The sequence below is a fragment of the Larus michahellis genome, chromosome 11, assembly GCF_964199755.1.
Source record: "Larus michahellis chromosome 11, bLarMic1.1, whole genome shotgun sequence".
Lineage (NCBI taxonomy): Eukaryota > Metazoa > Chordata > Aves > Charadriiformes > Laridae > Larus > Larus michahellis.
In genome coordinates this window covers 13,074,132-13,089,034 of record NC_133906.1, presented here as the reverse complement: position 1 = coordinate 13,089,034, position 14,903 = coordinate 13,074,132, and positions in this window count along the sequence as shown.

Genomic DNA, 14,903 nt, shown 5'->3' with positions numbered 1-14,903 from the left:
TTAGCAAGTAACTGCTGTTCTGCCGTTGGGTGTTGAGCTTCCCCGAAAACCTTGCCCTCACTGTGTGCTGAGAGCTCTGAAATGTCCTTCTGTGCTTCGGTTCCCATTCAGCAAATGGAGAATCTCTCTCCGTTCTCAGCTGGTGCAGGAGCAGCTACAGGCTGGGTCTCTCCTCATGGGTGCTCTGGGATCCTCAGAGGCAGGTTGCTTCACACTGAAAATGCATTAAGAATAACAGTGTATTTTTAATGTGTGTGAAGAGACATATTCAGAGTACAAACCCAAGCCCCTTCTCATTTCCTGCCATATTTATGGCACGTATGCTGAAAAGCTTGCACAGCACTGAAAAAATGTCTGTGTTGTTTATTCGGTGCTAATATGAACATTGTCTGTTACTGCAGCTAAACCCCACAGAAAAGGTTTCTCTCTCTGAGAGCGTCTGCTCTAAGACTGATTGTTTAGTTACGTATGTGTTTGTCTCTGAGGGCAGAGACCTTTCCAAGTGGGAGCAGTGTTCATGGGTCATGGGCAAATGCAATTTAACAAGGAAAGGACGGAAGAAGGAGACTCGCTAAAGAACAGCTTATCTGAGTGGTACATAAAATGTTACTAGATTTCAAGTATACAAGACTGATGCTTGCTTTTCAGAATAAATAGAATATGGTTGTTAAAGTTGCTTTGTTATTGGTCATGTTCTTTGCAAAATAATACTGCTTGAAGGATAGGCAACCATAGGAATTCTTGTCTGTGATTTTGAAAACTGGCAAATAAATGGATAATGGAAGGAAATGCAATTTTTAAAAAGGTTACATAGAGGAAAAAATAATAATAATAAAAAAATCTCACAGTATTTAGTGCTGGAAACTAGCTCAAAGCAGAGAGACTCAAATGCCTGGGCAAAAAAAATCTGCTCTGACCCCATCATTTTTCAACAGCCATGTGTGCATAAATTCTGACTCTTGATTTGAGTTTTGCTGTAGCTTTGCAGTAGTGTGAGAGTTGAGCATCTCATAATGAAAGGCTTTTCTACATGAATGCTGAGTTCTGTATTTCAGGGGCACATCTACAATAGACACAGGGGAAGCCCTTTGTTGCAGTACAGTGAGCATCTTCCCACGAGCCCCTGGCCGCCTATGTGGCAACTGCAGACTGCTATGCAGTAGCAAAGAAGGCTGACACTGTAATTACACACTAGTTACAGGCAAAGCACAGCTAGCCAGCACGCTTTTGACAAAAGCCCTAGCAATAAACTGAAGAGAGGAAATAAAAATTATTATTCGTGTGTGTGTGGAGGGCTGAGGAGGAAATGGGGTCTGGCCATACGGCTCTAGGGAGAGAAAACGTGGAGCGAGAGAACTCAGAATATTGCTGGTATCACTGCAAACTGTATGAAACCTTTTTAAGCACAGAATTCTGAAATGGGCAATCTTTGAGTTAATCCATTTCTTCTTCCTTCTGCCTCTATCCCTAGCACGTATTTAAAACATATTTGGTGTTCTTCCCTATGGACAGAGGTGTTTCTTGCTGGAGTTTATCATGTTTGCTACACAGCATGTACGGCTGCTTTGGACTGGAACTGTGGGTCCCTCCCAGCTGCCGTGTCTGTTTGTGCCAGCGGGACCCAGTTTGGGTTGGGATTCAGAAGCTGAACCGTGGGTGACCGAAGCGAAGCCCCAGCACCAGGGTGGTGTGCTGGTTGTCTGCTCTCTGGAACCTCCTGGCTCTTTCCTCCTCCTGTTCGCAAAGAGAAGCCGAGAAGACGCACTCGCTGCCGCGCTGGGGTGGGATGTGCGTGGGAGGGCTGGTGTCTCCCCCCACCTCTGCCGCCCCCCTGGTGCTCTGCTCTGCTTCGCAAATCTCCTTGTTCTGCTGTAAAAAGAAGATTGTGCTGCTGCCTGCGAGGGTGAGACTGTCCTTGTAGCGAGGGGTCTGTGGGGTTGATAAAGACTGCCAGGGAGGAGCGTCACGTTATCATCCTGGGACTCATGCTGGGAAGCAGCTCTGAGGAGAAGGACCTGGGGGTCCTGGTAGACAGCAAATTATCCATGAGCCAGCAGTGTGCCCTTGTCGCCAAGAAGGCCAATGGCATCCTGGGCTGCATAGGGAAGACTGTGGCCAGTAGGTCGAGGGAGGTCATTCTCCCCCTCTACTCTGCACTGGTGAGGCCACAACTGGAGTACTGTGTCCAGTTTTGGGCTCCCCAGTTCAAGAGAGACAGGGAACTACTGGAGCGAGTCCAGCGTAGGGCAACCAAGATGATTATGGGACTGGAGCACCTCCCTTATGAGGAAAGGCTGAAAGAGCTGGGACTCTTTAGCCTGGAGAAGAGAAGGTTGAGGGGGGACCTGATTAATGTTTACAAGTATCTAAAGGGTGGGTTTAAGGAGGACGGAGCCAGGCTCTTTTCAATGGTTCCCAGTGACAGGATGAGGGGCAATGGGCACAAGCTAGAACATAGGAATTTCTGTTCAAATACACGGAAAAACTTCTTTACGGTGAGGGTGACAGAGCACTGGAACAGGCTGCCCAGGGAGGGTGTGGAGTCCCCTTCTCTGGAGATTTTCAAGACCCGCCTGGATGCAGCCCTGAGGGATGTGCTTTAGGCAATCCTGCTCTAGCAGGGGAGTTGGACTAGATGATCTCTAGAGGTCCCTTCCAACTCTGAAGATTCCGTGATTCTGTGACTCTGGAAGCCGAGGCTTCAAGAGAAATACCACTTATCCCAAGACATGTAATACACTTATACGTGTTGGCAGTACCAGTGATGCAGAACTCTACGTTCCTTTCTTGTGCAGGAAATTAGTTGCTTATTCATTTCATGCACATTTACACCCTGAAATGGCTGTAGATTTTTGAATGTGATTTCTTCACTGGGATGAATTGTGGCAGTGCTGCAACTGCATTGCCTGTAAATACTTTGATTTTGTTCTTGCATATCCTTGGAAAAGCTGAAAAGTTGCCTGCGCTTTGTGATAGAGGCTGCACCCTTATCTTCTGTAGGGCTTTGTGTTACTTTATCTGTCAGGATCAGGTAATATTATTTGTTTTACTGAAACAGTATGGAGCAGCAGAATGACTAATACTACCTGTGCCTGGAACCTCCACTATTTGCCTGTCTTTTTCCTTTCCAATGAGAACAGAAAATACTCATCATCATCTTCTAGATAAACCCTTTTGCAGTCAACTTTTGATGCCCTGCAATTAGGGGAAGAGCTGTGATGCTATGAAGGGACTACAGTAAGATGACATCTGAAATGGACGTTTTGTACCCCACTCTGCTAACCACTGCTGATCCTGTAAGGTGCATGTTATTAGTTACTTGCATTTGTATTTACTATTGCTATTCGTTACTTGTAAAGCCCTGAGAGTCTCGGGTACTTAACAGCTACTACCCTGCTAAAGCAACGGTGGATGATCTCTTCCCACAGCCACCGGACAGCATCGCCCGGGTGGTGCTGAGCAACCACTTCTGCTCCTCACCTCTGCCAGCGGGACGAGTGTCTTCAGATGTCAGATACCCTTCTGGCCATGTCCCTTAAAGTGCTGTGCCTCACCAGGCCACAATCCAGCCACCAAACCGTGCGCAGCGCAGGTCAGGTATCCCGGTTGTACGTGTGTGCCTGGAAGAGGGAACGGGGCCGGTTTGGAGGATGGGGTTTCTCAGCAGCTCACACCTGGGGACAGCTGGAGGGCAGTTTTCTCCCTGACTACCTGAGGCAGCAGACGGCGTTGCATTAAGCAGCCATGTGTGTGAGCGCTGAGCAGAGTCACAGATACAGAATATTTAAGGGGCTTTCACACGAAGGCTGTATAGCCTGCTCTGTGCAGCACACTCATAACCCGCCTCTGGAAGCACACAGGGGTTTTGGGGCTCACAGGTTGGGTTTGCCTTAGAGGAATGTGTGTTACTGCCCATGTTTTTAAGGTTGTATTCCTTTTTTCCCTACCTTTTTAAATTAAAAAAAATTCCCCTTACAGCCAGGCACATTAGATGGAACACGGGCTTATTCCTCTGAGCTTTCAAATTTGCGCTTTTCACTGTCGCAAAATTATTGTATAAAGATTTAATAAAATGCGGCAGGCTGAACCCTGGGCCTGGTTCAGAGGGGTCAGGCTCCTCAGCCAAGTTTTCTTCTTTTGAAGTGCACTGCCGCCTGCCCGGCCCGAGAGTGCTGGCTCCGTGGGGAGCACCGGGCAATGGCCAGTGGCCGGCTCCTGGGCTTGCCTTGGGGCAGCTCAGGTTGGAACGTGGGTCTCTGGATCCGCCTCTTCTGCGAGGCCGGGCTGGCAGGGCTCCAGGAAGGGCGTGTGTGCCTTGGCCAAAAGCTGGCGGTTTAAGGAAATGCACGGTTCCTAATCTACCATCAGAAAAAAGCAAATATGCAGGCAATTTAGTAAAGTGAAAGTGCAACCCCCCGGGGAATGCACGGCTTGTGCTTCTGAGATGTTTTGAATGCGTAGCCATGTTCTGTCTTAAATCTTTGGTCACTTGGCATTTTACTATCTTTAAGCTGGATCAAGAGCACATGTGTAGCCTTCATCTGCTGAGGTTTTCATGTACCTCCAAATCCTTTCTGGTTGGGGTTTCTAGGCTTATGGTAAGGCAGGGTGAGAGCAGCACTCCTGCGTGAAGAAGTCGCTAATTCCCTGCCCAAACTGATACTGCATATGGAATTTTCTAATTTGCTTGCAGTGGGTTCAACCACAGAAGAGGTGGTTTTTAAACTCGGCCTCGCCCCTGGAAACCAAAGGATGTCCTTATGGGTGGTTTTGCCATATGTTAGAGATACAAGGAGGAGAACTTTTTCCTTCTCATTATTTACTTAACCATTTCTGTGTATGTTATAAGGATGGAAACCGTAGATTAAAATTTCCTATGAAAAATGAGAAAAGGGATTTTCAGTTTTTTATCACCTAACTCTTAGAAGTAGTTCATAAAACCTGGATAACTGGATCTTTATCTTTTAATCCACTGAGGTGACACGCCCCTTGCATGGAAATGCATTGCTGCAAAATCCACCCAAGGCAGCATCGTGTATTTCTGATTGTCTGACACTTGTGATGCTTCTAGCCGTAGGCAGAGTAGGAAAAATTGGACCTACTGATGAATTTACTGATGTATTGTGGCAAACATTTGTCATAGATATGTTAGGTAAATTGTTTGGATGTTGCTATAGGAATTCTCCTCCCCTTGTGCACCGCTAACGGCAGTTACTGTGCTGGTCTATCTCGCCTGGAAATAAATAAGAGAAGGTAGGTGTGGAATAGCAAAAATATTGGGGAAATGGTGACCGCTGCCTTGGCAGCGGTACTGTGGGCTGTTGGTCCCAGCCTGAACCGGGTCTGTGTCGAGACGCCAAAGAGAAATCAGGTGCTGCAAAGCAGATGCCAAACCGAAAACAGAAGTGCCTGCTTCCATGCAGAGATATTAGGCTTGGGTGCAGTTCTTGCAGGGCTGTGTTTGCAAGCTTTAGCAGATTAGCAGGATCTGGGAGGACTGGAAGTGATCGAGCCTATTGCTCCCCAGGGAGATACCACTTCTCAGGAGCTGCCTTCTGGATCCCACCCTAGCCTCCGTGGGAAGGGAGAGAGAAGCCCATTCTCGTAACCCAGAGAGATGGACGGATGTGGAAGCAGACCCCATATTTCTGGTGGGTGAAGGGGAGTGCCGGTCCCATTCATGCAGCGATAAATCATGAAAGAGTGTTTCTGAGCGTTATCTTGCTGCCTTGAAACACCCTGGCCCGTGGCGGGGGCTTCTCCCTGGCAGCCGGGCTCCCTGACATGGGGGCAGCACATCTCCTCTTCTGGTTATGAAATTACTTTATAAGCTTTGTAATCCACCCTGGAGGTGACTAAGTATCGTTATCTCTGCTATAAATGAAGCTATCGCTGTTGTCCGCTTCTGCGGCACAGATGAAAGGCCTGGATTTCCTCCTCTCTTATCAGGCACCTGTTGCTTGTATCCAGACATTACTCACATCCTTTAGGTCACATCTTGTTTTGCATAATTAGCACCAACTGCGTTTCATTTCCTTCCTTCTCTTGCAGTCTTGCTCTGTGGCCTTACCTGGCTATGGGAACATTCCGAGTTATTTTTGAGTATTAACACAAGGAATGGAAATCAGCTTCGGGGGCATCGGCTCATAAAAGATGAGAATATTTTAGTTTGGTATAAGGGATGTTCTTTAGTCTTGAACTGCTGCTTTGGCCACAGTTTGGGGTGGGAAATTCCATACAAGTTCCTGATGAGTGGCTTAAAAAAAAAATAAAAATGAAGCACACCTACAGAAAAGTCTGTGGAGCAATCGCAGGCTGCAGTTGGAAAGTTGTGCTCAGAAAATGGCAAGTCCTCTGTCTGCGGCGGCTTTGCCTCAGAGGAGGGAGCTGGGTGATGGAGAGCTGTGTGACATGCTCTGAGGTGGGTCGGGATGTTACCAAGGGGAACCATATTCCAAAACAAGTGTCACTGTCGGGTATTTTTGGGAGATTTCCAGCACTGACACCACCTGTACATCCAGGGTTTGAGGTGGGAACCATAATGCCAGCACTCTTGCTTGCTGCAGTAACTCATGATTCACTTGTGTTTGGTAATTCACTTCAGCTTTTAATAACTATTGACCTGATTTTAAATGAATAATGTGGTGCTTAGGAACAATTGTAGTAACTGAACCTACACCATTAACTAAAACAAGCTCATGCTCAGTGAGGTACTATAAAAGCGCATAAAGTGTGAAGCAAAAGGTAATGAGGAGTTTGGAAAGATGGTCTGTGTGAGGAAGATGGAAAAATGGGATTCTTCAATGGAGGGGCAAAAAAGGAGATCCTGAATGAGCAAAGAGAATCCAGGGCAAAAACTCTGCCTGTCCTTCTACACCCCACCCAGTCTCCCTGACTTGCCCTCTCTCCTAGGAATGCCAGCAGCAGCTCTTTCCTTTGCCTCTTGCTGGCCTGTTGCTTCTTCCGTTTCTGCTCAGATTAGGTACAAGCAGGAAACAGAACGTGATTCTTGCAGCTATCAAGTCAAAAATCAAGATCAGGGCTAGCGTTTCTTCTGCACTCAGGTGACAATAGCAAGCTCTCGCTCAACAGCTTCTCTTGAAAAGGGGTTTTCATAAGCTGTGGTTAAGTTTGACTGGTCCCCCCACTCAATGGCAAAAATTATTTTACTATTTTTTCTTATGCACTTAAATCTGTATATATAATATTTACCTTATACTTCAGCATGGTATATATGTGTATGTGTCTGACATAGGACTGGGCAGAACCACGTTATTTTGCCTGTGATCCCAAAGAATATCTAACTGCTCAGTATTAAAGTGACAGGATGCTGCGGGCACATATAAACCTCTGGGCACCGGCAGTTAACTGTCATTGATGGGATAAAAACCCCATTCGGGAATTATTTGGATTATTGGGTTGTAGGTTTGCATGTAAGGTTTTTTTGAAGGATCAGGTATGATACTTCTTTATTTTTTGCAATTCTATCCGACTGTCTGGCAACTTTAATTCCACCTGAGTGTACCGTCTTTTGCAGTTGCTTTTCAAAGTTTTGCTGGTTTGATCTAGTTTTCTGATTCATGTTTGCTGTGTGCTGGCTTAGTCTCTTAGTCTCAAAATCTGAACTCAGGATATCAGAGCAATTTGCTATTCACTGGGATAAAAAAATTCCATTGAGGTAAATGCAAATTCTGAAGCCGATTCCTTACCAGAATACAGATTTCTTTAGACTGGCTGTTCTGCACAACTGCAGCTTGCACAGGTAGAAATCCTTGGGGTAGAGAGCAGATAGGGCTCGGCTGCAACGAATAAAGAAGATTCTGAAGCTGCTGTGATTGTTCCTGCTGCCCAACTGGCAGAACGACAGTGCTTGTCATCGGGCAGAGACTCTGTAAATCTAAGATATGGATTTTCCCATCATAGGCTCCAGGTCTGAAACTGGATCCACTCAGCCTCCGCGGACGGGCTGTGGGTTATTTTCCAATCTACAGGACTTGGGCACTTGATAGTAGACTGGTGAGGGCCCTATGGGAAATACTTCTGTTTCTGATTGAATAGATCATCTTGAGGACCATAAATTGTGAATATTTCTATTTTTTTCCTGAGTATTTATTTACAGTTCAGGTCAATAATCTCCAGAAACACAATTCTGCTTACAAACGAAATTCCTGGGCTGCCTTCCCAGGCGTTCCCATGTGACTCAAGCATTTTTAGCAACTAAGTGAACAAATGCAAACATATTTTCAGGGCGGTGGAAGTGTTGCTATCCATATTCCCTCTGAGTGCCTGGGAGACCTGGCCCCAGGTCTCCTGAAAGGTGATAAGGAGGATGTCCCTTCTGTGGAGCATCCTGTGTTGAGGGAGGGCTTGCAATGGAATGCCAGGTCTGCGCAGGGATGTTGGCCATCCTGCAACTTAATAATGCAAATATAGTGCTTTCTCTGTCCCATGGCCCCACTGGAGCTTTGTCCCCCCGGCTGCACGGGGACGCAGGAGTGGGGTGGGCAGGGGGCCATGGGGACAGCCCGTTCCCGCTCTCCCAGCAGTGCAGGCTGTGACGGTGGCGTTCAGCCCAGAAGGTTTTAACAAATCTACTGCTGAAGTACCCCGAATCATGTCCCCCCTCCTTGGGCCCGCCTGAGGCTTCACTCTTGTCCCTTTGGTCACCGTCCCTTTGGGCGAATGTGCCCAGCTGCTGCCAGATGTGGCCGATGCCCCCGGTTGGCAGAATGTAGTCCCCTGGCACGGCGCAGCCCCTTGTCTCGGTTGGGTCTGGAACAGCTGGGGATTGTCTTTCTAATGGATTTATAGGCTTGTAATGGTTGGTATATATCTATTTTTTTTCAAATGCAAAGGAAGAACTGGTGCTACCAGCCTGTTACCTGCCGGCACACCTTTCTCAAAGCCCTCCCAGTTTGCTTGTGACTAAGAAAATGAATTTTCATATGGAGGAAATTGTGTTCCCTGGCAAACAAAGAAACATCATGGAAAAGCACTGACATTAAAAGTCAGAGTGACTATAAAGCGGTGCTTTACCAGCCCTCTTGGTGTTTGTATTGCTATAGCATGCCAGTTTGAGCCTGAAAAATCCAAGTATTGGGATTGTTCTCACTTCTCTGGCACCAGTCTATAAAGAGAGATACGAATTATTGACAGCAGCCTGAAAAAATGCTGCATCCTTCCCTGAAACCCTCGCTAATACTGAGTTATATTTTGGATAGAAAAAGCTATAGCGCTTTCCTAAAAAGCTAGATAGTTTTTCACTGCAAGGCTCCATTTTTAGAAATGATGTAATTAACGAACAGCAAAGCAAACACTTAAACATCAGCTTTTTTTTTTTTGCACATATGAAGTGATCAAAAGCAAACAGCAAATCCAGCTTTATTTTTGCAGGACTAAAATCTATACCTTCCACCTGATACAGACAGGGATGCTGGTCACTAGTAGCCATACTGCATGAATTGTATTGCCATAAAACCTCAAATAAGTTACTGTTATGTTATTTTTCCTTCCTTTTCCCTTCTGTAGAATTGAGCTCGCCCTGAAAAAAAGACTACAGCAGAATGATCTCTGAGGTCTCTTCAGTTAAATAACTTATTTTCAGCTTTAAAATATTTTTTGTGGGCAATTAGTTTTGATTTGTTGGGTAAGATGTTGGGGCCATTTCTTTAAAAAGAGCTGAAGTCCTACAACGCGAATGTATAAATCACTTGAGCTTTCAAGTGTTTGATTGCCAAGGCAGCGCTAATGTTTCTTTCCTGTTGCATTTCTGGGCTTAAGTTTATGAAACTTGTAGCAAAAAGGAACATACTGAATTCCAATTTAGCTGCTGCAGTAGTTAGCAGTATGTCTGTTAACTAATTTCTGTTATTTCTGAGGTTAAGGTTTAAAATGCAAGGACTTCACTGGAGATGGTGTCTGGACGCTGCGGATAGCTAGGTGGCTGTGCTGATGGAAAACAATTGTGTGGTTTTGTTTTTGTTTTTTGTTTTTTTTTTTTTTTAATATTATGAAACCATTCTGTATTGTAGTTCTTTGCTGTTTTCCCAGGATTGGTGGTGATTAACTGTGTATTTTAACCACAGCTCCTTTGTGCCCTGTAACACTCATAGGGTTTGATGTGGCTCCTATTTCCATCCCCGTACGGTAATATTTAACTGGTTTTAATTTTTGTACATATAATAATATTACAATAGAAAAGGATGAAATGTAACATTTCATTAATGATTTATAACTCCTGAAATAAGCTGCAAGACAAAATATTCCTCCAAGGCAAGGTTCCTTCAGGAAAGTAACATTCCTCAAGCAACCGGCGCCAGTTTGTTCCCAGTTAACCCTTCGCGTGAACTTCCCAGCGGGTTGGTGGGTGTTGGTTCGCTCTGGCTGGGTGCTGGGCAGCTTTGCAGTTGCACCTTGCTGTGGGAAAGCCTCAGGTAACGCAGAAATCAAAATACCTCCTTATGGAGAGGTGTCAAGCGAAGGTCCCTCTTCTCCCTCCCTGTCCCGTGTGAATGGCTGGAGCGGGAGAAGGATGCCTGCATCCCTCCGGCTTCTCACTGGCCCGCTGAAGGCACCGCCTTCCCCAGAGCTTTTTCCAGCTGTATCTGTTGCTCTAATAAATTATCTCACCTCTGCCAGCCAAGCTGGCTTTAGCACAAAGTACCAGTATAAAATGAAGCCCTGCAGCTCGCTGCCATCCTTAGGAGAGTTTTCCTCGCTCAGCATCTGACCCTCGACGGCTGGGGGGAGCTGAGCTGGTGTGGGTCCTGATTCAACTCATCAAGTGAATTTACAAACAAGAAATCAAAATAAAGCAGCCGAGCGGGGGGGCTGCACCTCGCCCCCAGACCCACGTTGGTGAGGGGGGCTCTGTCTCTCCCTGCAGGATCAGCTCCCATCCTCCTGTTGCTCCATCCCACGTGCATTTACTCTTCCACAGGGTAGGGCAGTAGAATAAAATTAACTCAGCCCTTCCCTCTTTGAAGTATTGCTGGGTATTACAGAGTCACATACTTGTATATAATTACCATATTCTGACACTTAAATATTTTCCTGACCAATTTCCTCCTGTCCCTGCTTTGAAAATACCCAGATTAGATCCATTAAAAAGTTATAGACTGGAAAATATATGATTTCCAAGGATTTTTTTTTTTTAACACTTAAAACCCACTTTTCTTTGCTGCCTTAACCTGTTACCTTTCACAGAATTACTGGGTTGGGTGGTTTTTATTTTTTCCCCTCTTTCTTTAAAAATCTCAACCCCCCAGCTCCCCTAATGCTGTATATCAAAATGTTATGACAGTTCTGCTGGGCCGCGTCCAGCAGTCCATGCTCTGTCAAAATACCCATTGCTTCCTCAAGTTTTGCCTAATTAATGGTGCAGTAATGTGGAAACTTAAAACAGCAACAGAAAGGAAAGTTAAATGATTTGCCTTTAATGGATCTCAAAAAGCTTTTTTTCTTGCTTTGTTACTCATAAAAATCTTTTTTGGGCACCCTCATGTTCTTCCTTTCTGCTGTCACTAGTTCTCTTCGGAGTGTTTCTTTCTTCCCGCGAGTCGGTGATCTTGTTGATGTGGGGTACTCACAGCCTACGGACGAGCAGTCGGGGCAACGAATTTCAGGCGACATATTTCCTCAGCATAGTAATTAGCCCCGGCTGCTGATGAACAAAACCAGATAGTATTTGAAATTAATAAGTGCTTGCTTCTGCAAGACCTGCTTGCGGAGGGGAGGTGGGGCAGCACTGCGTGGGTTCTGCAATATTGAGGTTAAGGTTGGGAGGAGGATGCGTGGAAAGGCGAAAACGCGGGGCTGGTGGTGAGGGGTGCCGGCAGCTCGGGGCTGGCTGGGCTTTGGAGCTGCCAGCTCCCGTCACCTCTCCGCAGGCTGCAGCTCCTCCTCAGCCCTTCCCAGCAGCCGCGTCTCCAGGCCAGCCTTGGGTACCCCTGATGGCGGGGATGTCTCTGCCACACCGTTCTTAATCACCAGGATATTCCTGCACCTCGAAATCCATGTCCTCTGCTGCAGCTTAATGCTGTTACATCTTGTTCAGTTCCCACTTGCTAATTAATGTAACTAATTCATGTTCAGTTGATAGCATCCTTTTGTTTCTGTCCCTCCTCAGCTTTCTGTTCTTTGGGTAGAATATGGGTAGTTTGTGTAAAGCATCCTCCTGAGCCTCGTATTCTGGCTGGGATGGAGAGTAGAAGTCAGGCTGTAGAGCTTGGAGCAGGAGGAGAGGTGGGCTCCTTGAAGACCATCAGGGACTAGAGCATCTCTGTGCTGGGGCTGTTCATCTCCGGGGGCTGTTCAGCCTGGAGAAGAGCAGACTGAGAGGGGATCTCATCAATGCTCAGCAATATCTACAGGGCGGGTAGCAAGAGGATGGGGCCAGGCTCTTCTCAGTGGTGCCCAGTGACAGGACAAGGGGCAATGGGCACAAACTGGAACATGGGAAATTTTGTCTCAGCACGAGGAAAAACTTCTTTACTTTGAGGGTGGCAGAGCCCTGGCACAGGCTGCCCAGGGAGGTGTGGAGTCTCCTTCTCTGGAGATATTCAAACCCCACCTGGACATGTTCCTGTGCCACCTGCTCTGGGTGACCCTGCTCTGGCAGGGGGTTGGACCGGATGATCTCCAGAGGTCCCTGACAGACTGTGATTCTCTTGTTTCTTTTAAAATGGGAAGTTAAATTAAATGGTCGACAATGAACAGGATCTGATTAAGAGGAGGTCTGTACAGACCCTGTTTCAAAGAGGGTTTCTCCCCCAGGGCGCCCTGCAGAGCCGTGTTGGCATCATTGGGAGCCTCCACCAGCCCCAGGTCAAGGGCACCAGCTCGGTTCCAGCCTGGGGCTGTGATGGAGCTGGGTGACGACACTTGGGAGGACATGGGGACAAGTGAGTGGAGTTTGCTGATCCTGTTTTATGGTGTTTTGGTTAGCTTAAAAATATTTTGTTGTGAGAAACTCCAGATGGATGTGAATGTTCTCAGGGGTGGAGGGAACAAGTGGAGGGAGAAAGTTAGTCATCGTCCTGGCAGGCGAGAGCCGATGAGGGCAAGCGCTGAATGATGCACATGGGCAAAAATAGCCTGAATTTCAAATGTAATGGGACGTGACGGTCAAGTTCCTCAGAGGGAAAATACTATGAAGTCCTTGTGCACGTCTTCACTGAAGCTTTGGTGCACAGCGCAGTGTAGGAGCTTTTCTTATCTGTGGCATAAATGGAAAATGTTTGGGAAATGGAAAACAAAAGATGAGAAAAATACATAAGGGCTTATTGGCCCAGAGTTGCAGGAGTTATGAGATTTGTATTTCAGTCCAGTCTAACCCCCCACTTTTTCAGTTTAAAAGTGAAGTCTACTGTCCATTGAGAATATTGAGTTATGTACAATACTCTTTGAAAGGGTTAACGTCAGAAGGGAAAAGTTGTTTGTAGAGACTTTGACCTGTTTATTTGTTGTCTTTGCAAATTTCACTAAGGTGTGTGTTGAAAGAGAATTGAGATTTCACCTCAAAACTTGTGTTAATTATCAAAGTCCTCAGAAGTGGAGTGGTTAAAGTCTGGAAATGACTCTGAATTTCAAAATCAAATCAAATTTTGCCACCCCCAAACTGTTGGGAATGTTAAATTCTGATAGTTGACCTGCTAATTAATATCCCTGACAGGAGCTTGGCAGTCAATGGGGCAGGGAGCCCTCATCATTTTTTTGTCATATCTAGACAAATTCAGTGATACGATTAATAAAATGATGTGGATTTGTCCTACAGATAACATCCCAGGGGTTTTTTAGACAGGAGCCCTCGTCCAGCTGCTGTGGACTCAGCGGAAGGGCTCTGAGGTCGGAAGCTCCAAAGGGTGCCGGGAAGGTTTTGCTGTTGCTCTTCTACAAATTTCACTATAAATTGCCGAGTGGTGAAACCCGAAGTTGAATGGGAACCACCTCCTTATTCCCCTTCTGTTTTCTGCAGCCTGAGCAGGAGTCCTAGCGCTGAGCCAATACTTTTCTAAAAAAATACACTTTTAGGGGGATGTCACGTGTCCTTCTTTTGTCCCAGGTTCTCTTATTAACCCTGAAATGACTTGTCAAAGATGCTAATGTTACTTCTGCTTTGTCCAGCAGGAACCCAGTAAGATTGTTTAAGGACAACCCTACCTAGGGCCTTTCTTGCACTTGTGCGTCCCGCTGATTCCTGCGGTGTATCTGTGTTAGTAATGGGCTTTCTTTTATTGCTCTGTATTTGACGATCTTAGTGCTTACAAACACGAATTTAATGTGAATGCTGCAGTATCCCAAAAAGCGCTCAGTGTTTTGTCAGTAGGACATTTGTGATAGGCGTGTTCTGGACGTGGTTTATCCCCATTTAAGGCTTTCATGCTTTAGGGATTGGATAGGCTTTTTTTAACGGAACAGTGTGTATCTCCAGTGGAAGTGTTTTTGTTTTCAAAGTCAAACAGCACGTTGTGGACACATGGAAGTGTGTGGCTTTCAAAAAACAAACCACTATTTATGGATGCTTAAACAGCTAGCGTAGGCCAGTTTGGTGTATTTTTAGCAGCAAAGTAGAGAGTTCACCATTTGATACAGGGGGATTAGGATTTGATGAAGACTTCAATTTCAGGTTTTGTCATTTGTTGCTTGGAGATGGAAAAGTCCTGGACTATTAAGCTACTGTCTCTCTAGTCCTGGAATAGCAAGTCAAAATCTCCCAGGAGAAATTGGGATCTCATGCTACTCAACAGCCCCGCTCAAGCAATTGCGTTGTAAGCTGATCCTAAGTGTGATCTTAGCCCCAAACAAAGTCAAGTCCTAGTCTTTGGCCTTGTTAGTGGCTTGTGGGTTATAAAATAGGATTGTTGTGCATGAAAATCTATCTAATTATAACTACTTTTATTATT